This window comes from Balearica regulorum, chromosome 2 (genome assembly GCF_011004875.1).
Source record: "Balearica regulorum gibbericeps isolate bBalReg1 chromosome 2, bBalReg1.pri, whole genome shotgun sequence".
NCBI lineage: Eukaryota > Metazoa > Chordata > Aves > Gruiformes > Gruidae > Balearica > Balearica regulorum.
Window position 1 is genome coordinate 84,932,203 of NC_046185.1, and position 24,765 is coordinate 84,956,967.

At 42.3% G+C, this 24,765-nt stretch overlaps 1 protein-coding gene across 3 annotated transcripts in view; it reads right to left on the reverse strand.

The window, feature by feature from the left end:
* CDH18 (cadherin 18) overlaps window positions 1-9,511 on the reverse strand; it is a 281,427-nt gene extending 271,916 nt beyond the window's left edge. For 2 of the 3 annotated variants that reach the window (XM_075744848.1, XM_075744846.1), the window contains exon 1: window positions 8,979-9,160. The gene's annotated coding sequence lies outside the window, so the exon portion shown is untranslated. Of the gene's footprint in view, window positions 1-8,978; window positions 9,161-9,398 lie in introns of those variants that run through there. The other variant, XM_075744847.1, reaches the window with a different exon arrangement.
* Window positions 9,512-24,765: the final 15,254 nt, after the last annotated feature.

Here is a 24,765-nt window from a genome sequence, read left to right on the forward strand (position 1 = left end):
CTGCCTCACAATGTGATCAGTAACTTTTACATGCTTTTAACAATACCGAGCAGCGTTCATTTTTTTTAAAAAGCTGATTTCCATTTCTTTGCATCTTCCCAAAGAATATGTGTGTGCATGTGTAAACATATATGCATCCATAACTGTGGCTATAAGGGCTTCATGGCAATTAATTATGACACAATACAGTGCATGACGAAGACACTGGAACAGGTTGCCCAGAGAGGTTGTGGCTGCCCCATCCCTGGGAGTGTTCAAGGCCAGGTTGGATGGGGCTTTGGGCAATCTGGTCTAGTGGAGGGTGTCCCTGCCCGCAGCAGGGGGGTGGACCTAGATGATCTTTAAGGTCCCTTCCAACCCAAACCAGTCTGTGATTCTATGATACACCTGGAAATACCAAAACAGGAAGTCAACCAAACACAGAGCTGGTTGTTTTCCACAGGATTACTGCACAGGAAGTAGACATCGTGGGCAGTATTTAGACCACCTACATTTAAGCACATACTTCAGTTCAAGCTACCTATGTCACCAGCAGGGAGAGGCAGGTTTCTCCACAGAACAGTTCAAAACAATTCAAGTGCAAGACCCCACCACAGTGCATGAAAAACCTGAAGCTGGATGATGATATGCAATGCATCGTCCACCACCCCCCAGCTGACAGGGGACCTGGACAAGAACACAGCCATCCCGTTTCACCTCCAGCAGACTGTCCTAAGGAAAAGCGTGCCTGTCCTACCACCTCACTCCTCCCATCTGCTAAGTCAAGACAATGTGACTGATCCCTCTTGCAAAGTACTTTCAGGATTCAACATTACAGACTGTGCAGTACTAAACAGACCAAAAAAATCTCACAGGTCACTACAGTCCTATGGTAGAAATGCAGCCAGTACCTGAGCTACCTTAGGTATTTTTATACAACACTTCACAAACATCCTTTAAAATTTGTCCATGTAAGCACTGGATAAATTATATTGAAACCTAGGTAAGGTGGAGCGAGGATGGAAAAATATCACAATGTCTGTGACCTAAATATATTCCCCCTTGCAAGAATATTTGCTTAAAAGAAGCAAACAGTTTCATAAAGAGTGGGGAGTAAAGTTTGTAACTATAAAATAACACTCTGCCTTTTCTGTGATAACGAACCCAGCGTAACTCTGTTCAAGTTTGAAGTAATTCCACAAAAGTATAAATGGCAATTGCTATTAGGCAAAATCATGGTTCTTACAGGCCTCAGGCAACCGTTAAATGTATTTTCAGTATACAAGAACTGCAGATGTGTAAACGTCACGCAGCTGCTTATCAGTTACTTATAGAGCTACATGACTATGTTGCTCTGGTTGTGCTTAATGCACAAAGGCATTATTTTTAAAAAAAAAAAAACAAAACAACAAACCCAAACTCAAAACAACAACTGCTTTCCCCAAAAAAAACCAACCCCCAAATAGGAGATTAGGCTTATGCCAACCAACTGGTTTTATTTAAATTCCTGTTGATTCTCCATCTGCATATTAAGACCAGTCCAAAAAAGTAATGGTACATTATTTAAAGCGTCTCAGTATCAGTAGTTTGTCAGTGTTCTGGAAGAGTCCCTTTTTACAGCTGTCTTGCCTTGTAGCTCATGTACGCGTGCCCGCAGGGTTGAGGTAGGCTTCCCATCCTGTTTCCTCATGTCTTCTCCATGGTCACGCAGATAAAACCACAGGATACCTCGTGGTGTGTATGCTCCATATCCCCTCTCTGGAGCAGAAAAACGCTTACTCCTAACAGCTGAAATACGGGTCTGTACAGGTGGGGAGTAAGATATATCCTCTTTGAGTTGCCGGACATCCTGGGACAGTTTCTCCACAGCCAAGACGAGGGAGGAAGAAAGGCTCTCTTCATATTGCCACTTCGTCCACCGTGGGTGCCTCTTCACTTTTCCAGTCGATTACTGCCAGTGAGTTGGCGCACGATGATGGTGCACTTCGCACAAATTTTTGCCACATGGGTCGGGTACACTGGACTTCAACTGTGTGTTGTCTGGATCGTAATAAACCATTTCCCGCACAGCTAATTCCCTCAGATATTGGATACCTCTCTCCATGGTGGTCTGCTTGCCTGGCCGACATACGACATCTTTGCTGAAAGGATACCTTTCCCTCACACTTGACAGGAGTCACTTCCAGAGGCTGAGGGCCTGCGCCTTCTTCCCAATTGCCTTGTCAATGCCCCCTTCCCTAGACAACGACCCCAGCTGCTTGGCCTCCCTGCCCTCCAGTTCCAGGCTACTGGCCCCGTTATCCCAGCAGCGGAGCAGCCAGGTGATAATGTGCTCCCCTGGAAGGCAGCTGAAATCTTTCCACATCTCTCGCAGCTCACTCAGGGACAGAGATTGGGTGATCACTTCTGGTTCTGGCTCTTCTTCTTGTTCTCGTGATGGCCCCGGTTCATCATCATCTTTCACTAAGCGAACTGATTTCCTTGTGTATTTCTTTTTGTGTATAGGGGCAACTGATACTGGTATGGGTTGAAGCCCCAGAGCACCTGCAATACACTGATGACATCGTTGTATGGGGCAACTCAGCAGAGGAAGTTTCTGAGAAAGGGAATAATCCAAATCCTGCTGCAGGCTGGCTTTGCCATAAAATGAAGTAAGGTGAAGGGGCCTGCACAGGAAATCCAATTTTTAGGAATAAGAAGGCATGATGGGTGGCGTCAGATCCCTATGGATATTATCAACAAAATAGCAGCCATGTCCCCACCAACCAACAAAAAGGAGACACAGGCTTTCTTAGGCGTTGTGGGTTTCTGGCGAATGCACATTCCGAATTACAGTTTGATAGTAAGCCCTCTCTACCATGTAACCCGGAAGAAGAATGATTTCAAATGGGGCCCTGAGCAACGACAAGCTTTTGAACAAATTAAACAAGAAATAGTTCATGCTGTAGCTCTTGGGCCAGTCCGAGCAGGACCAGATGTCAAAAATGTGCTGTACACCGCAGCCGGGGAGAATGGCCCTACCTGGAGTCTCTGGCAGAAAGCACCAGGGGAGACTCGAGGTCCACCCCTGGGGTTTTGGAGTCAGGGATATAGAGGATCCGAGGCCCGCTACACTCCAACAGAAAAGGAGATATTGGCAGCCTACGAAGGGGTTCGAGCTGCTTCAGAGGTGATTGGCACTGAAGCACAGCTCCTCTTGGCACCCCGACTGCCAGTGCTGGGCTGGATGTTCAAAGACGGGGCTCCTTCTACACATCATGCAACCGATGCTACGTGGAGTAAGTGGGTTGCGCTGATCACACAACGGGCTAGAATAGGAAGCCCCAGTCATCCAGGGATTCTGGAAGTGATCACAGACTGGCCAGAAGGGAAAGATTTCGGAATGCCGCCAGAGGAGGAGGTGACACGTGCTGAAGAAGCCCCACCGTATAATACACTAACAGAAGATGAGAAGCCATATGCCCTCTTCACTGATGGGTCCTGTCGCATCGTGGGAAAGCATCGAAGGTGGAAGGCCGCTGTATGGAGTCCTACACGGCGAGTTGCAGAAGCTGCTGAAGGAGAAGGTGAATCGAGCCAGTTTGCAGAGGTGAAAGACATCCAGCTGGCCTTAGATATTGCTGAAAGAGAAAAGTGGCCAACACTGTACCTCTATACCGACTCACGGATGGTGGCCAATGCCCTGTGGGGGTGGTTACAGCGGTGGAAGCGGAGCAACTGGCAGCACAGAGGCAAACCCATCTGGGCTGCCCCATTGTGGCAAGATATTGCTGCCCGGCTAGAGAAGCTGGTTGTAAAGGTACGTCATGTAGATGCCCACGTACCCGAGAGTTGGGCCACTGAGGAACATCAGAACAACCAGCAGGTAGATCAGGCTGCCAAGACTGAAGTGGCTCAGGTGGATTTGGGCTGGCAGCGTAAGGGTGAATTATTTCTAGCTCGGTGGGCCCATGACACCTCAGGCCATCAAGGAAGAGATGCGACATATAGATGGGCCCGTGATCGAGGGGTGGACTTGAGCATGGACGCCATCTCACAGGTCATCCATCAATGTGAAACATGCGCCGCAATCAAGCAAGCCAAGCAAGTAAAGCCTCTGTGGTATGGAGGCCGATGGTTGAAATATAAATATGGGGAAGCATGGCAAATCGACTACATCACGCTCCCACAAACCCGCCAAGGCAAGCGTTATGTTCTTACAATGGTGGAAGCAACCACAGGATGGCTGGAAACATATCCTGTGCCCCATGCCACTGCCCGGAACACTATTCTGGGTCTTGAAAAGCAAGTCCTGTGGCGACATGGCACCCCAGAGAGAATTAAATCAGACAACAGGACTCATTTTCGGAACAACCTCATAGACACCTGGGCCAAAGAGCACGTTATTGAGTGGGTGTATCACATTCCCTACTGTGCACCAGCCTCTGGGAAAGTTGAAAGGTGCAATGGACTGCTAAAAACTACCCTGAGAGCAATGGGTGGTGGGACCCTCAAACACTGGGATATGCATTTAGCAAAGGCCACCTGGTTAGTTAACACTCGGGGATCTGCCAATCGAGCTGGCCCTGCCCAATCAAAATTCCCATGCCCAGTAGAAGGAGACAAAGTTCCTGTAGTGTACATGAAGAATATGTTGGGTAAAACAGTTTGGGTTATCCCTGCTTCAGGCAAAGGCAAGCCCATCTGCGGGATTGCTTTTGCTCAGGGACCAGGGTGCACTTGGTGGGTGATGAGAAAAGATGGGGAAGTCCGGTGTGTACCCCAAGGGGATTTTTTTGGGTGAAAATAGCCAATAAATTAAATTGCATAATGTTAATAGTGATATACTGTATCAATGGTATGACCATAAGAATCACCCAAAACTAACGAAGGATGGACTTTGAAACTGAACAAAGTGCCACGATGATGGAACTAGAACTGACTTCAACTGGTGTCCAGAAACTTTATCAAAAATCACATCTTTGACATCCAGACTGTGAGCATGGACCATACCAGATACACCGGCTGTGAAAAATACTCCGGATGTAGCGTGCAACAATCCAGCAGCATGCACCATTGCTCCTGCTCTGAGAGACTGTAATGGCAGATGGGACCCAAAGCCATTTTTAGAGCGATAGCCCATAGAGTAAGGCAATGAGATCTGTAAAATAATCTGGGCATGACGTAGATGGTATGGAATAAGGGGTGGATAATATCCTGCTTCTGGCAAGGATAGAGTTAATGTCACAAGGAGCCAGGACAGGTGACCCAAGCTGGCCAGGGGCTATTCCATACCATGTGACATCATGCTCACCATTAAAGGGGGCTAGTCGGGTAGGGGTGGACTCCGGGTGGCTCTGGGAGGGGTTGAGCATCCGGTCCTGGGATCGGTAAATTGTACTCTGTTATCACCCATTGTTACTATCTGTTATCAGCACTGTTGTTGATTGTTTCCCCTCTCCCTTGCTGACCCAGTAAACTGCCCTTATCCCAACCCTTGGGGCTTTTGCCGTTGTTTTTTTCCGTTCTCCTCCCCGTCCCGCCGGGGGAGGGGTGAGCGAGCAGTGTGTGGCGCTCAGCTGCCGGCTGGGCCTAAACCACGTCAGTTGGATAAGGCTTGGTTTTGGAGGAAAAAAAATCTCATTCTGCCAGTCTTCCTTCTCCCTTACAGGAGACATGATTTTTTTGGCTCCCGATTCAGGAGCTTCTTAAAAATTCTACTTCAGTTCTTGGATTGAATTTTCAAAATCCATGTAGCTTCATTTACTGGAAATGGAGAGCAAAACTGTATTTATAATCAAAACCAATTTACAGAGTAATGGAGACACTAACACTTCCGTATTATCTCCGCAATATTTCTTTAAAACATTATTGTACAATATTCATTCTGTAATTATTTTGCAATGTTCATGTCATACATGAAGTTACAGAGTGCTTCAGGGACGTCTAAGACTGCCCATCGAATAAGTGGAGAAATTAAAGCACTTCACCCTGATTTATCACTGGACTGTTACTCTCTTTAAACTAGAACACTGTTGACCAAGGAAACTAAGATTTCTACTACAATTAATGCTAGCGAGATTTACGTGCTGGATTATATAAAACTTTGTAGACCACTTATGACCTTCGTATATGCATCTCCTTCCTCTAGCAGAAGATGAATAGAATCTTTTCCATGAATAGAATCACTTTATATTGATTTTTTTTCTATGTATTTCCTCTCCTTCCTGTCATGTCAATTGCCACCTTTATTTTGCATTGCCTACAAAGTAAACTGTGCCCCAACGTGTCATGATGGCTGATTTAGCTTAGGCCCCTTTGCAGGACAGGTCTGCCAGAGCTAACTAACTGTTAACTGTCCAAGCAGGAGCTCATGCTCATCTGCATGGAACAAATGACTCACCGGTATTTAGCGGTTTGATTCAATCTGATAACACTGATAATTTTCAGCACTACATGTATTAACAGAAATGTAGTTCTTAACCAGAGCAGGAGCTTCCAGACACAAACCAGGATTTTTCATACCCTTCAGATTTCATTTATCAGTCTGAGATGTAGATTGAAGTCTTCCATACAACTATGATGCGAACTAATGACTGAATTACATTTAAAATGTGTTTATTTCTATTGTTGATAAATATCCAGTCCTTATTAAAACCGGTGATTAAAGTTAAACTAAGTTCAGAGATGTTTTTTTAATTTTTTTAAAATCACTTTTAAATACAGATTGTTCCCTGGAGAGTATTACATAAATGTTACACACCACAGGAATGTCAGTACTGGTACAGTAACAACTGTGCCTCTCTGGCACGCACACATGCACTCGCACACATTGATTTTGGATGTTGAAGACATTTATCCCCAGTTGTTTCATAACATTGCATATGTTCACCAGAACTACTACCACGAGCTAGCACAGCACGCACCAACAAAGTGGTTGAGTTAAAGTCTCTGCATTGCAGGACAAAACCACTAGACAACAATGATTTTAATGTAGGTAGTAAAGAATGCTGCTCTCAAATTAAACTACCTGGGGAATTAAACTGGTCAAAGTATAAACTTCAACTGGTATTTTGTCCTAATAGCAGAGTCAGCACTCCTATCCTGGTGAAGCCTTATAGGATCCTCAGCACCTAAAAGTGGAAGGAATTTAGTTTTGAATCTCGTCTGTAAACGGTTCAGTCAGTAACACAGTGCCCCCTAAGCCACTGGATCTGCTCCTATTTAAAGGAAAGTGCTGTCTGACACACGATTTCTCCTGTCATTTTTTAGAAGGAGCAGGTAACAGTGAATGGCTTGGTTTGGTTTTGGTTTTGGGGTTTTTTCTCTCTGTTTGCTTGTCTGTTTTTCTAAATAGAAATGAAACAAAGTTATCTATTGGAGTCCTTAAGTAGGATGATTAGTAATTTCAACTAACTACAAAAGAAAACTATTACATTGTTTCCATAGGTCCACATTAAAAAAAAAAAAAAAAAAGAAAAAAAAAAGGAGTCACAGCTTAATTTGCATTAGGTAACTATAACATACCATGTCTTCTTCAGAAAAGTCTGAAATTAAATGTTCTATCAAAGGCAGTGAAGAAGGTTAGGGAAGCCTTTGAGTTATTTCTGTAAATCAGTCTTCTTACCTTTACAGTTAGGCAAAATGCCAAACATATGGCAAACTTTTAAATGAATTTAATATTTCCCCTGAAGACAAACATTTACTATCATCCAGGAGAAGGACAATTATTGCAGAAGAAGGCTTCAGTGTTTTCACGCAACTGTCTATGATTGACTGCAGCACAGAAGTAAAGCTTTGAAAATGTAGAAGCTATGCTTAGTATCTTGGAATGAAAAATAAAATCTGTACCTTGAATAGAGACAGTGATTTTATCATTTGTGCTAACTTAAGTATTCATTTTACCTGAGTTTTCCATTGTATTTCTTTTGATCATGAAAAACTAATGGGGCATTGATGCTCATGAAATTGGATTTATCCCAAACCCTAATCTGAAAGATGAACTACATTAAAATATAAGAAATGTTCATACTGCTTTACAGAGACCCACTCAGAGAAATACATGCAGGGGTGTATATTTGGCACATTTCATTGGCTTCCGTACCCTGTCCTTCTTGTATCTTGTCACTCGTGTACACAAACCAGACTCTTTCTTTCACAGGCACACACAGACATACACAGAGAGGCAGGTTCAGGACTACCTTGTTTTCAAAGACAGACATTAGTGAAGACATCCTGAGGAACTCCTTGCTTGCAAAAACACTCAGTTCCAGACCACTGGCAGTGCAAAGTGAACTAAAGGCACATGGTAGTTTTTGTTGATTAAGAAGGATACTATAGGGGTGGGCTAGGAGGAATTAAGAGAGGATTCTTTTCTGGCCGTGCATTATTTACAGTGCCCTTTACACAAAGTAAAGTTGGGTCACTGCTTAAGCTTTAACAAGCTGCTAAAGGTAAATCTGCAAAAGGTGTTGTTATTGCTGCGATTTCAATTTTCAGTTATCAGATAATATTACAGACATGGGGGGGGGGGGGGGAAACACCAAACCTGAAACTGCTATTCAAACATCAAGCTTAATGTTCTTCACATACAGTTTCACATGGCGTGCTTTCTGTATAGAAAGGCTCACATATGTGAGTTGAGCTAAAGAATCTGCCTCCCGTCACCATTAAAATGCATCTGCACATTATTCCCCTAAGTTAAGCAGCAGAACTGTAGGTATTACGAACACGGTCACACACAAACACACACACAGAGCGCCGCTACCTTTCTACGCCTGTATTTTGCAGGTCCCTCTGTAACTGCCTCGGATAAGCGAACGCGATTCTACACCACCACAAGGGTAAGGCTTGCGTATCAGCAGTAACTTTAAGGCAGACAAATTACAGGTTGTGGACCCACTGCGATAGCATTACTGCACAAAATATTTCGCACTGCTTCGAAGGCTGTGTTAGCAGCACCACTGTCCAGACACATCCATGTTGCCACATATTAAAGTGTCATTTTATTTAAGCCTTACCTTGGCTGACTTGCCCTAACTGGTGACAAAGGCACTTTAATTTATAAGAAGCAAATGGGGACTTTTCGCAGTGCTGGCGGCGCAGCTGCTCGCCGTCCTCAGAGAGGCACCCGGCCCCGGCTCTGCGTCCCTCGGAGCCCCCAGCCCGGCGCCGCCGCTCCTGCAGCGCCGGCAGCCCGGGCGATTGGCTGCGCCGCCCGCCCGCCCCCGCTCCCGCTCCCCGCCCGCCTCGCCTCGCCTCCCCGCCCGCCCCCGTCCTTCTCCCCTCCCCGCCTTGTTTTCCCCTTCTCCAGCACTTCGGGGCCGCACGCAGTCTCCGGCGCGCAATGGCAGACCCCGGCCAGCGCCGGCACTCGGGAGGAAGAGCGATTCGTCCGTCCGTAGATCCATCCATCCATCCATCCATGCATGCATACATACCGACATCACCGGTGCGTACGGGCACAGGCACATCTTTGTCCGGCAACTGCGCGGCTGAGAAACCCCCCTTCTTTCGTGCTAGAGCTCCTGAAGGAGGACGGCTCCGGCGCGGCGACAGCGAGCCCCTAAATTCGGTGCCGGGAAGGGGGGCCGGGGGACGAGAGGGCTGGGCTGTCGGGTGGGGTGGGAATGCAGGGACGGGGCGCACCGCCGAAAGCGGGCGGTACGGCACTGGTGTGGCAAGCCGGCGATAAATTTTCCTATTTCTGTGCAAAGTCGTCACAGCCTGCTAAACATTCAACTGCCGGCTCGTTCGTCAGCCACCTACATGGTCCGACGGTGGCTGCAAGATTCAGATTGAGCGATGCCCTTTAATACCTCCTTCCAGTCCTGCTGGGGCACGGGAGGTTTCACATTGGCCACCCCTCGCCTTCCAGATCAGCCCCGCTCCTTTAAAGATTTCCTGCCCTTTAACACTCCTATCTTCATATTACTACACCATGAACTGTAAGTTGGTGGATAATTTATGTCCTTTCAGGCTGGTCTGGATCAAGGCAGGTTGGCTGATGCAAAAGTCATTCAAAAATCTGGACCTGGTATAATATCTTTACTCCAAATACACCTGATTTGGAATTAAGATTAATGACATTCTCCTGATTCAGGGTTTCAGTAATGGAGCAATCGTGTCAGACTCTGCTTATCCAACCTGCTAAGGCAATGTATGAAAAATGTAATTAACATATAAGTGAAAGCCGTGGCACATACCCTACTGGCACAGAGGAACCTTGCTTCTCGCCAGCAGGACGTGTGCCCTGGAGTGAGCCATGAAACCAGAGTGTGCTCCAGTCCCAAAGCCCAGGCAGGAAACAGCAGGACAGAAGAAGAGAAAGCTACGGGTTACCAGTATTATGGGTCAGAAGCAGCACCCAAAGTATAAAGGATAGGCACCCCATGTATAAATGATCTGGAAAAGCAGAGCTGAAAAGAGTAATTCTATAATTTAAAATAACTGGAAGGGAAGCTGTTACACCAGATTAGATGGAAAGAGCAACACTGCTCACTGAAATCACTTAAATCAAAGTCAGGATAAAATCCAGTGCTGGATTTTGAGAACTTTTCAAACAAAATCACTCTGAGCTGCTCAGCGATATATACATTAAAAATGATTTTGCAAGCAGGGTAGGGAACTGAAGGCAAGAAGCAGCTAGTTGTTTGAATTTGGGAGATGTAAACTCTTGGAGGGAATGAAATAGAAGCTGTTTCAATTTGCTATTTATATGTCCTCTGGCTTGCAACTGCAGCACGTATGAATCAATGCTTTAATACACAGTCTTCGGAATGTTCTCTCTCATGCAACTTCTGTTAGGTTTTGCATAGCTCCAGATTCAGATCTCGTGATCTGGGGGATGGGCTGCTTTTATCCAGATGCTTTCACTATTTTACTGCACTATGGGAGAAGTAAATTTCAAATCTCCTTGTCAGGGAGGTAGTTACATTAGTAACATGGAGGGAAAAAAGGACTTAAAAAACACCGCCTTCCCTTTCATTCTCTGAAGCTCCACACAATTTCACATGAAAAAGAATTTATGCCAAGCCAAGATGCCCTTCTCACTGCTTAAAGTGAAAGAGGCAAAACATGGGGTTACCTTTCAGCTTATCAAACATTGGATGAAATGCTGCTTAGGTGTAACAACCCAAGGATATAGCTGAAAACAAAATAAAACAAATTTAAAGTCTTTTTTTCAGAAATTTTTAGTGATTAAGGCAGAATTATGAATATTCACCAGATAGAGCATAAGTCATCAACTCATTTGTTTCTGCAATAAGAAGTATGACAAGCAGAGGGAAGTCTTGATGCTCCAGAAAAGCATTTAAAAGGTGAAAATCTACAGAATTCTTTCTTCTTTTTTTATATATATATATATATGTAATAAATACATGCACACACATTCATATCTACATATATCAGAGACTTTTCTCAGGCTGGAGCAAAGAATATCAGTGTAAAGAGATTGTAACCAGTATGGCAGGTTAATTTGGTATAAAATGGTCAAAGATTTTCTTAACAATTCAAAATTATGTCATTTCAATGAAAAAGCTGACAGTTTGAAAAAATTAGCATCAATGAACTCTGACTTTTATGCCTACATTTTAAGACTAAATACTGAGATTTGATGTTATTGATGTTAGGTTGATCCTTTCATCAGTTTGAATGTTAAAAGAATCTACATTTGTCATGGGTATAAAAAGCCTCATGAAAAGAACCTCAAAATGAAATTATTGTCTGGGACTGCACCAGTATTGCCAAAGGAATTTCAGGGAAATTTGGGTATAACCTTTGGAATCATTCCGTGCATAGGGTTTACCTCGGGAGTCCAGCAGACTTATACAGTTCTAGCAGTATATCAAAACACAGAACTTTGCTGATCACATTCAGAAAGTTCCCTTCCGAGACTTGAGAGCTTGTGACAATGATTACGGGGGGGGGATGGGTAAAGAAAGGGCTGGTTTTATATCTTCTAACTTGAAGACTTGTTATACGTTTAAGAGCAATACTGAAAAAAAGGTGGACTAGTAATGAAGGAGCTGTACCAAATAGTAACTAACTTTCTACAAATTTAAAAAAGAAAAGAAGTTGTTCTTTTGCTGCTGATGAAATTCTCTTTCTTAGATAACAGCTCCAGTTGATCACTTATATGCCCACAAAACCAGTCTCTCTCTGTTGGCGCTTAATATGCTAAACATGTATTGATCATCTTGCAGGTAACTGCTAGAGAACTGATCATTCAGCTAACATTCAACCAGTTATAAAAAGACTAAGTGGTTCATTATGTGTTGGGTTTGTGTGGCAAGGTTTTGGTAGCGGCGGGGGTGGGGGGCCTACAGGGGTGGCTTCTGTGAGAAGCTGCCAGAAGCTTCCCCTGTGTCTGACAGAGCCAATGCCAGCCGGCTCCAAGACGGACCCGCCGCTGGCCAAGGCCAAGCCCATCAGCGCCTCTGTGATAGCATATTTAAGAAGGGAAAAAAACAGTTAGAGAGCGCTTTTGCAGCTGGAGAGAGGAGTGAGAAGATGTAAGAAACTCTGCAGACACCCAGGTCAGTGCAGAAGGAGGGGGAGGAGGTGCTCCAGGCGCCAGAGCAGAGATCCCCCTGCAGCCCCTGGTGAAGACCATGGTGAAGCAGGCTGTCCCCCTGCAGCCCATGGAGGAAGGATGAGGGGGTGTAGAGATTCCACCTGCAGCCCGTGGAGGACCCCATGCCGGAGCAGGTGGAGGCACCTGAAGGAGGCTGTGACCCCGTGGGAAGCCCGCGCTGGAGCAAGCTCCTGGCAGGACCTGTGGACCTGTGGAGAGAGGAGCCCACGCCAGAGCAGGTTTGCTGGCAGGACTTGTGACCCCGTGGGGGACCCACGCTGGAGCAGTCTGTTCCTGAAGGTCTGCACCCCATGGGAGAGACCCACGCTGGAGCAGTTCGTGAAGGACTGTCTCCCGTGAGAGGGATTCCATGTTGGAGCAGGGGAACGGTGAGAGGAGTCCTCCCCCTGAGGATGAAGAAGCAGCAGACACAACGTGTGATGAACTGACCGTAACCCCCATTCCCTGTCCCCCTGTGCCGCTGAGGGGGGCGGAGGTTGAAGCTGGGAGTGAAGTTGAGCCCGGGAAGATGGGAGGGGTGGGGGGAGATGTTTTAAGATTTGGTTTTATTTCTCATTCCTCTACTCTGTTTTGCTTAGTAATAAATTAGATGAATTCCCTCTCTAAGTTCAGTCTGTTTTGCTCATGACAGTAATTAGTGAGTGATCTCTCCCTGTCCTTATCTCGACCCACAAGCTTTTCGTTGTATTTTTTCTCCCCTGTCTAGTGAACGAGGGGAGTGATAGAGCGGCTCTGGTGGGCACCTGGCCTTCAGCCAGGGTCAACCCACCACACATTAATACATAAAGTAATGAAGAATCCAAGTCATTTATAGATTACAATTTTCTGAACCCTAGATTCATTAGGAATGACTAAGATCATCTTGTGATAAGGATGTGGCCAAGTTCAGTCCAGCTCTTCCCTGTTCTTAGGCACGTGCACTCTAATAGCTGCAGTCGAAGGAGATGAGCACAGTCGCTGCCAGGAACTACTGCTCACACACTGAGAACAATTGTACTGGGATGGGGCTTTGGGCAACGTGGTCTAGTGGAGGGTGTCCCTGCCCATGGCAGAGGGGTTGGAACTGAATTATCTTTGAGGTCCCTTCCAACCCAAACCATTCTATGATTCTGTGATTTTTCATGTTCTTGTTCAAAAGCACTAGGGAATATCCCAGTTACCCCCACCCCCAGCAGCAACTTTCCAGTCTTACAAACAAATTACGAACCGCTTCCCTTTTTCCTAGAGTGAAAGGGTGAAAAAAAGTATTCTACTATTGTATGCCACCAATTTCACAAAGCATGAAGAAGAGCAACACCACCTCTGAAAACAAATAGCAGTTAACATTGGCTATGTAACTGCTTGTGTATTCTTTCTTTTCTAAAAAACTAGATTAAATCGTTGTTTTTGTTCTCACCTGCAGTGCATAAGAACCAGTCCCAGCAATATGCCTGAGAACAATGAAACTCCTTCCAATCATTATTTCTCTTCTTATTTGATAAACATTTTTACAGTTATTAATAAATATTCGTACACCTACTAATACAAGCAGAAATTAATTTTCTGAAAAGTTTGTATGTGATCTACTAATGACAGTTCTTTAGAAACTATAATCTGAAAATATTTCAGTAAGTGCAATTAACCATTGGTCCTAAAGACTTTGCAAGTAATATATGTCAAGTAAGATATAAAAATAATGTACATGGTTTGATGATGCATCACAATCAGACATAATTGATTCACCATATCACTGCTATTTCTATGTAAAAGACAACCTAAAAGTACTAAACATAAAAATACAAAAATAATTTTGAAATTAAATGTATTCAAAATATTGTTGCTTTTCTATCTTTAGATTTCTAAGAGAAAATCATTCCAAAATTGATCATAGCAGTCAAAATTTTCATTTTTATCCAAGCAACAGTTTCTTACACAAAATGGTGGGACAGAAATTATTAACTCTGTCTAGTGGATGAAGACACAACTAAGCCATCTTCATGTTCTTGATGAAGACTCTTTGCAGTGTTCCCAGATCGTGCCTACTGTATATTGTATTTTATTTGTTTTTAAATTTGATAATGTGCACAAATATTCAGAGGGAATAGGATTGAGAGAATTCATTTTGCATATGGTCTCTCTGAATACTCCTTAAGCCATGTATTTCCTCTAAAAAATTAAAATAGTCAATTAGAAAAAATAAATTTTTAATACAGGTTAGCAAATTCTACACAATACTAATCGCAGAGGGAATGGCAACGCTGCTGATACTGCCTTGGCTCCTTCTATACTAAGCATCACTGGAGTATTTTCTAATAAAACAACAACAGCTGTTCCTAGATATATGATGCCAGTAACAGTTGCCAGTCACAGAAAACTTGTGATAATATAGTCATTTGCCTTTAGTATTCTGTGAAATGACAGGTAAAACATACTGACAGGACTTGGAGAAAACAACATAATACCTGGCATTTTGCTACCTGTTAACCATAAAACTCTGAGCTAATCAGTCCTCCTCCAAATGCAGGAAAGCACGGAAAATATATAAAGGGCAACAAAAGAATAACATGGTGTTTCAGTCTCTGCATCACAACACCAGGGGAAAGACAAGAAAGACAACTCAGCTAAAGGCAATGAAGTGATTGACTCATACATCAGTAAATCTTTCTGCCCATCCTGTGGAATTTAACACTAGCATATATAATAGACACCATTCAGTCAAGAAACTTGCTTAATTGGGATGTTTCCTAGGAAACCAATACAACCCTGCAACTGTATATAATGCAGTGACCACTGCAAAATGGGATGCTTCCTGATAACTATATAAGGTTGTTGTTCTTTGAAAGGTCACGGAGAGCAGGAGAGGTGCCTGAGCACTGGAGGAAGGCCAGTGTCACTCTGGTCTTCAAAAAGGGCAAGAAGGAGGACCTGGGAAACTACAGGCCAGTCAGCCTCGCCTCCATCCCTGGAAAGGATCCAGGATACCTGGGTGAAGAGACAGAGTGTACCGCCAGCGAGTCTGCTGATGATACAAAACTGGGAGTCATAGCTGATACACCAGGAGGCAAGTGTAGGGTCCTGCACCTAGGGACGAATAACCCCAAGCACCAGTACAGGTTAGGGGTTGACCTGCTGGGAAGCAGATCTGCAGAGAAGGACCTGGGAGTCCTGGTGGACAGTAAGTTATCCATGAGCCAGCAATGTGCCCTTGTGGCCAAGAAGGCCAGTGGTATCCTGGGGTGCATTGAGAAGAGGGTGGCCAGCAGGTTGAGGGAGGTTATCCTCCCCTTCTGCTCTGCCCTGGTGAGGCCACATCTGGAGTTCTGTGTCCAGTTCTGGGCTCCCCAGTACCAGAAAGACAGGGAACTACTGGAGAGAGTCCAGCAGAGATGATTAAGGGACTTGAGTATCTCTCTTATCAGGAAAGGCTGAGAGAACTGGGATTGTTTGGCCTGGAGAAGAGAAGACTGAGAGGGGTTCTCATCAACGCTTATAAATATCTAAAGGGCGGGTGTCAAGGGGCTGGGGCCAGACTCTTTTCAGTGGTGCCCAGCAATAGGACAAGGGGCAACGGGCACAAACTGGAACACAGGAAGTTCCATCTCAACATGAAGAGAAACTTCTGTACTTTGTACTTTGAGGGTGACCGAGCCCTGGAACAGGCTGCCCAGAGAGGTTGTGGAGTCTCCTTCTCTGGAGATACTCAAAACCTGCCTGGATGTGATCCTGTGCAACCTGCTCTAGGTGATCCTGCAGGGGGGCTGGACTGGATGATCTCCAGAGGTCCCTTCCAACCTCTACCATTCTGTGATTCTGTGATTTACATGCAATAGGCAGCATTTTTGTAAATTTAAACCTGGTAAGGAAACTATCCTCGTGTTTCTGAAACTAATATAGGCAAAAATAATGTTGTGGGGTTGTTTTTTTTTTTTTATTAATAGGCTGATACTGAATCCTCACAGGTCAACGTTCTCTCTGGATTGTTGCAAATAGTTATTTAGATACTCTATATATCAGCCAGTTACGAAGATGTCTGATTTCAAATTATGAACATTATATTTGGTGGAATTTGATGGCTCTTACAGCTGGTAATGAGATACAGCCACCTTCTTCACTGTACCGGGAGCTTTAATAAATTTTTGCTTAGAAGTAGGTAAATACTAATAGGCAAAAGCTCCTGGGACATTCTAAAGACAGGTTTTCGTAGTATCATCCTAAAGAACATTATTTCTGGGGCATATTATGTACTTTTTATCTTTACTAAGATAAAGAAATTGCTTCTCTTACACTCAACATTTAGTAGGCTAACAGCAGATCAAAAAAGAGAACTCTCAAATGTTACAAGATGATGATTAGATTTCTCTTGAAGTGAGAATATCCTTTCCATTGAAATCATAATGCTGAAACATGCTGAAGCTATGTTGAGGAGAAACTAGGTAATTTTTGATGTAGAATTGTCCCTGGCATTTAGGTGTCCTTAATGCCTCCCCGTCCTATTTCTGCATATGCAACTATTTCCACTTGTTGCCAATATGAGGATGTGCCCAGATATTGGTTTGCTCCTTGCAAAAATCTACAACTTTAAAATGTAAAATACCTTTCACAGAATCACCGAGTCACTGAGGTCAGAAGGGACCTCTGGAAATTGTCTAGTCCAACCAACTCCTACTCAGAACAGGGTCAACTGCTTCAGGTTGCTCAGGGCTGTGTCCAGTCAGACTCTGAATATCTCCAAGGATGGAGACTCCACCACCTGAATAACCTGTTCCAGTGTTTGATAACCCTCACAAAGAAAAAAATTTCTTCTTATGTTAAAATATGACAATATGTACTCAATGCTTCATGCCCTGAAGCACCATGGAGAAGAGTCTGGCTTCCTTGTCTTTACCTCCCTTCATTGGGTATTTCTCCATATTGATAAGACCACCCCAGAGCCTTCTCTTCTCCAGGCCAAACAGGGCAAGCTTTCTGCTCCGCCTGATATGATGGATGCTCTGATCCCTTAATGATCTCCATGGCCCTTTGCTGGGCTTGCTCCAGTATGTGCACATGTGTCTCCTCCTGGGGAGCTGACAGCTGGACTCAGCACTCCATGTGAGTCTCACCAGGGCTGAGACAATGGATAACCTCCTTTGACCTGCTGGTGATGCTCTTCCTAGTGCAGCCCAGGATGCTGTTGGCCTTCTTTGCTGCAAGGGGACAAATTTTCACTATATTTAAAGTAGTTATGATTTGTAATTATCTTGAGCACTAACATAGGATCAAAGTTGAATTTTGAAAATTACTGAACTATTTAGCAGAGATCTTAATTGATGAATCACCCATGGCTTGGGGGACAACTGTATTTAGTAGAGGATTGTAGAGTCAGTTAATATCTAATGCCAGTGCTTCCATTAACTGGATTAACCTAGTTTCTGATTGCAGCAGGAAAAAAGATAAATCTGAGTAGATTCTGAAAAAGGAAGAAACTGAAAGTGAAAACAAGGATAAACTTCTTAGTCACTTCCAAATTCTGCAAGCTTAGACTGACAGCATTTTCATTTAGAACTGTCAAACAAGAAATCAAGGTTAAAGAACATATAGCGTAGTCCACAGGGGCAACCTTAATGCACTGTAGCCGATGGGGATTCTCCCCCACCAAGCGCTACTGTGTAGGCACAGCGTCCTTCCTATTCTGCAGTGCCAGGCCTGGTGCTGGTGTGTCCTGGTCTGATGTGCTTAGTGCAAGTGGGAAATTGTAAGATTTTACTGGACGTTTTAAAATTCCAGTGGAGATAAATGTCTGATATCACCAAGGTAAAAGCCCTGCCTCCATGTCCCCCCCCACCCCACTCCCGCCTTGTACACCTCTAGCCTGGCAATAAGACAGATAAAGAAATGGAAACAACAGTCAAGAAACAAATTAACTCTTATTCTCCTTGTTTCTCCTTGAAGAAACAGTCCATTTCCACCAGCCAACTACATGATCCCATTTAGGAAATGTTATGACTGCCATTTATTTAGATTTTTTTAAAAACAACAACTAGTAGAATGCTTCTTAGGATGTGCTTTTCTTCTGCCATTTACTTATTACTGCTCACTAGAATTCTTTAGAATTAATAAAAATGAAGAATATCACTAGTATGATCTGTTCCATAGGCCAAATAAGCAACAAGAAATAACGTCATGCTAGATGGTGACAAACAATGAAGCAGAGACATATGTTTACTCTGTTCCCCAAGCATAAACAGAACACAGAGCTTCCCTGACTAATAAATTTACTTTCATTTTAATTAAAACAGAACATTTAGTTACATTTCCTCTGTTCTATCAAAGAATTAAATAGATAAATGGCTAGCAGGGGAAAAAATGACAACATTTTTTTTAGTGCCCCAATTGTAAACATAATCGATTACTACCCATCTGTTCACTAAAGGTGGAGGAAATACACATCATATAAAGCCTTATTCTCATAAAAAGACTTGCTAGAGTACTTTGCTTTTGATCCCATATCTTCCAAAATACAAGAAGTTTTTCATGCAGTAGACTCTGTCAGTTCTCTTTCAGTATAACATTAGATAAACTATTTTTATTGTTTTATTCCTCTGATTCTTTCTACCATTAAATGAAAACTACTGAAGAGTGACTCCCTCTGAGGAAACAGTCATGATGGCAACTCCATAGACTCTAACCAAGAAAGAACAATTAAATTACAGTGTCATGTGCAAGACAAGACAAAAGATTCCACGCACTCTCTCTGGTAGTAAACCTAATGACTGAGGTCTGATTAATGCATATGGTCCAGGAAGGTACTAGTTTTGCTTTAAGGAATTCAATAAATGGATAATCAGCCACTTCCCTTGGTAGTTTATTCCACTAGTTAATGGATCCTGTATCTGGTAATCTTCATTTACTGGCTTTCAGTAATTTTTAAGAAAATCTGTTCAATCTACTGATAAAATGTCCCATCTTTCTGACCACTCATTCTTTCAAACTTGGTGGAGGTACGTAGGTAAACTGAAGAAATACAAAATGGGACAGGATGCATCCAGCAGTGTTGAGTGGAGTGACTGCCATCACTGGGGAGATACTCCCTGCTAGCTGTTAAACAAGCAGAGGAATTCCCCAACAAGTGAAAAATGGCAAACCATGTCCATCTTCCAAAAAAAGTAAGAAGGAAGATCCACAGAAATACAAAGCTTGTCAGCCTTACCTCAATCCCTACAAAATTTCTAGAGCAAATTCTCCCAGAAAAAATTTCCAGGCTCATGAACAGCAATAACCTGATTTGCAATAGCAAGTATGGATTTACCAAGAGCAAATCCTGCCTGACCAGCTTGTCTTCTATGATGAAACAACCAGATGTAGACCAACAGAGCAGTACAGGTATCTTTCCTTGACTTCAGCCAGGCTTTCGACACAGTCTTGCACAGTATCCTTATAGCCAAATTAAGAATTTATGGGTTGGATGGACCACAAGGTAGTGGAAGCCTGACTGGGCAGTAAGACTCTGGGAACTATGTTTCTGAAGAGTCCATATTGGTCCAGATACATTTTAGCATCTTTGTCAACAACATGAACAGTAACAAGTTGACAGATGATACCGCATTGAAGAGAGCGGTTAATGCACTGTAGGGATGGAATGACATTCAGAGGAACTCGAACAAGCCGGGGCATGGCCACTGAGGTGGTTTGGATGATGGAAGACCTGATATACATGGATTGGCTGCGTGGGCTGGGTCTGTTTTGCCTGGAGAAGAGAGAGGAGATGCAGTAGGGATCTAATTGCAGTCTGCCAGTACCAGAAAGGGAACTGTAGAAGAAGAGACAGAGCCAGGCTCTCCTGGGAGATGCTCAGCAACAGGATGGGACAGTGGTCACAAGTGGCAGTAAAGGAAACTCCTATTGGACATAAGGAGGCAGCTTTTTACAGGGAGCAAGGTTAAGCACTGGGACAGGTTGCTCAGAGACATACTCCAATATGATTTTCAAAAGATTTTCAGATCTTCAAAGCTCAACTGGCAAAAGTCCTAAGCAATGCAATTTAATTTTGAAGTAAAACACACATTGAGGAGGGCTTTCCATCTGAATTTTTCTTTGAAACTGCAAAACTAAGCTAGATATCTTAAAAGCAGACCAGTGCTTTCTTTTTCCTTTCCTATACTGACAATAATAAAAATATTTTCCAAGTATTGCACCTGCAATACTTTGCATTCAAGAGAGACAGACAGTGAACCAGTCAGTCTCTTATTTCTCATGTGGTAAGAAATTCTATTCTCAATTGGCCGTGCTGAAGACCATCAAGTCAAATTCTTGGCTCTATAGAGTCAGCAATGAGAAAAGAAAAAAAAATAAAATCAGAAACTTGCATTTATTACTAGAAGGACCAGACATAGCTATATGCATGCAGAGAACAAATCTACATGATAAGAAAAGTACTGGATTTACAAATGTTACTTTTTGGTGTAGCAGAAAAACATGATCTCAACCTGTAATAATATTTAAAATTAAGATTGATAAGGAAGAATTATGATTGATAAGGATGAACTAACCAGTTGATCTTTAAATAATAGAAAAACGTTTCTTTAAAACAGAAATATTTAACAGCAAGTTTTCCAAAGCTAAAAGTTTATTTAGTATTTCCTTCCACTCCTTTGTAATATAGGGCTATAGATTACTGATACTTTTTCATTCTTCTAAATGCTTCAATAAAAGTGGACGTTCATTGCTGTAAATGAAAATGCAGTGTATAGTATGCATATATTTACACATCTAACATTTCATTACTGCTATTTTAACACTTGTGGTATGTGGACTTCTCTGTTCAGATGATTCAAGTTAATACTAGTTGATATTAATTTCATTTAATATTAATTTGATTTTGACCTTCCTTGCATGCTACATTGTACCACATCTAAAAATATTTTGATCAGTGGCATTTAATGGAATCAGTACATCTTCATAGCCTAAATGAATAGGCAAAAATTGATCTCCAGCATTGTCCTGTTCTGTCCCAATGCAATACCAGTATTAATAAACAGACATTATTAAATTCCAACACAGGCATTATTAAACTTAGGGGTTTATTTCCATGGCCAAGACCTAAGTGCTTTAATATACCTTTTAATTAACAATGTATTTTCTAATTTTGTTGCTTGTAATGTAGTGCATGTTTTTTAACCCTATCCATTGTAAAAGGTTCCTAAGTATCACCACAGTTGGAAAATATACGACTCTCTAGCTAACTTTACAGTTATTAACATGCTTCTGTTACTTTTATGGAAATATAAGTCCGAAGAGCCTGTTATAGAATATACGTTTTCAGAAATAGTTAGGGGACAACTCAGGCTTTTCTGTCTGGAAACAGCAGAAAGATTTCTCTAAAATTCTCATACTGATAAGGAGAAGGAAGAAGGATCCAGAAGCAGAAACACTGCTTGAGAGCAGCTGCCTTCCAAGGCTGTCCAACCTCTTTCCCAAGCCTGGAGGGGGAGGCTGTAGGATGTGCTAGGTGCGGCACCCAGCTGCACTGGGGTGATCGCGAGGGGCATTGCAAGCCTGAGGGCAGCAGGCTGCCCAGGACTCAGACAACTGCGAGCACTGCATGTGTTACACCAGCTGCCACAGCCTAACACAAGCGAAAGAAGCTTGAAGGCCTGTAACCCATGTCAAGGGGTCATACTTGCAACACAATCATCTGATACACAGAACTTTTCTTCTTCTTTTTTTTTTTTTTCCCGCAAAATCTCTTAAGAAACCCTTGCTGGGTTAGATTTACTCAGTGAGCCAAGCAGCACAACAGGACAGGGAAACATGGAGCCCATCTCCGAAGGGTGAGCAATCACTGGGGACAGCTCTGAGGGGAACATAACAGAAGGCAAAGCTGTCTGGCTTTCAGACCAGCAAAGGCCAACTTCAGAACTGACAGATACCATGGCTTTAAATTGCTGTTAGTACTAATAAGCATTCAGATAAATGGATGAGTTCCAAAGTATAGCAGAAGTCTACAGTCAACTTAAAAAGCCTTGGCAGAACTTCGACAAGAGTTAGGAGAGGGAATTTGAACATTTCTTGCAACAAATGTCTCCTTTCATTACAATCTTTGCTCAGACAAAACCAGTGATATACAATGCAATAAATCTGTAGATAAAGCCAAACATTAGTGCCACATACAGGTAAGAGAACTATTTTATTAGTAAAGTTACAGTCATTTAACTATTTAGAGCATCTTAAATGCAACTAAAGCATAGCAGTAACTGCATAGTAATCACACATAGACAGAAAAATCTATAAATGGAAAAAAACACTGAATAGTTTTAAAAAATGTATTTGTTTTTTTAAAGAAATTATAATCACAGTAACACCTGAAAAACAGGCTTCCTTCTTAGTTATACTGAAGACAAATGTTAGTTTTATTCTGTAACAGAAAGCAAGCCAATCATCTATATACTGCAATTGGTTCTGGTTTTGAATTTGCAATCTCCTTATCTATCTTCTATCTTTACTGTTGTATTGTTATAATGTCTTGTATGTTACATGGCTTATCAAAACAGTATCCGATGTCTTCATTGCTGATACTATCTTGTAAGTTATCTAAAAACTTTATAGAATAGACCAAACTATGAAAAACCTGGGTGAGAAATGATGTTTGTTGATGCATAGTATGTCAAAAATTAGGACTATTAAATTGATGACTCATGTCAGTCTACTGTGATTAAAAATTGTTGATTGACTTGTAAAATGGACAGTGTTTCAGAATACCAGGGAAATATCGATAAGCAGCAGTCATGACTGATTATTTTTAGAGACTGAAATCTCATTAATGCCTCAGAGATACCATCATTTTTTGTGCACATGGAATTGACATCTCATTTGACTCTTAGGTAAACCCAAAACATTTCTTGAAAGAAATTTCTGGCTTACCTTAAAATAGAGAAAATGACTTTATACGTGGTGCAGATTTCAACATATTTTAAGCACTACTGTCTTTTCAGCTAGCACATTTTCTGTGAAGAGTAACATGTTGAACTAATGTTTTGAGTGAGAGGTTCTAGAGACAGAACGATCAAAATACTCTTAATTGACAATGTTTAAAAGAACAAAAACATACTGGAATGATTACAGAGATTGCACTCCTGGCTTGCCTGATAAGTTGGATACAACTGCCAATACAGAACCTGAAAAAATAGAAAAGTTTAGTCAGTGTCAAAGATATCATCGTCAAAATTTAAGACACCCTCCTCCCATGTTTCATAGCTGCCAGCTGAAAGACGCACGAACATCAACATATACTCTTTTGCTCTTTCTTATACAGGCAGTCTGAGGATAAACTCTCTGAAATCAGTTTATTTCTTTCCTCTGATTAATGAAGAAGGCAAAACACGCTAGAAAAACTCCAGTTATGGAATTCTTTTTACTGTATTGTCTGTAGCTTCATTATCACCCTTTCCATCTTTCCCTCTTCCACCCTTGCTGGAATTCTTTGGTTTCTCAGAGTATCTTTGGTATCTCATGTACTCCATTGCTTAATAGCAAATGTGAGCTTCAATATCCAATTGTTTAATGGAGCACATGGGCATAATTTTTGTCACTTTTTAGAATTTTTTTTTTGTTTTGGCAATAGAACAAATTTCTTTACATTCCACTGATTTCAATTCCATCATGCACTAGAAAAGAGACACATACTTTTACAAGTTGATGCTTTATGCAGTTTTACTTTATGTGATCATAATACCACATTAGTCCCTGGATTCTGCAAAGACTCATATGTATGGCCTAATTATTCTACAGTGAGCAGCGTCCATGATTACGGTGGGCACAATTGGGTCTCTGTGTGCTTGCAGGATCTTTAAAATATTACTGCTGATCTGCTTGTAATAATACACTTTTAGGACATTTATATAGGCCAGATTTTACAAATGTTATCACATACTTCAACTTTCAGAAACATACTACTATTTCTTAATTAATTAAAATACAGTTTTCATATTTAGTAAGAATTACTTGTGACAAAAATAAAAGTTTTTTGGAATATGTGTATTTCCTACAATGTTAAGAGAATAATTAATACACTCTCCAGCAGCAAACTGAAGACCATTTAGCAGTGAATACTAGAGATATAAAAAAAATAATTTTTGTTAAATGTTTGACAAACTCAAGATCAAGTCCTGTGAGGTATTACACTGAGGAGCCCCATAGCACATTCAAATCTCCATTAACTTCACTGAAGCTACAGTAAAGCAAGAGTTCACCAACTC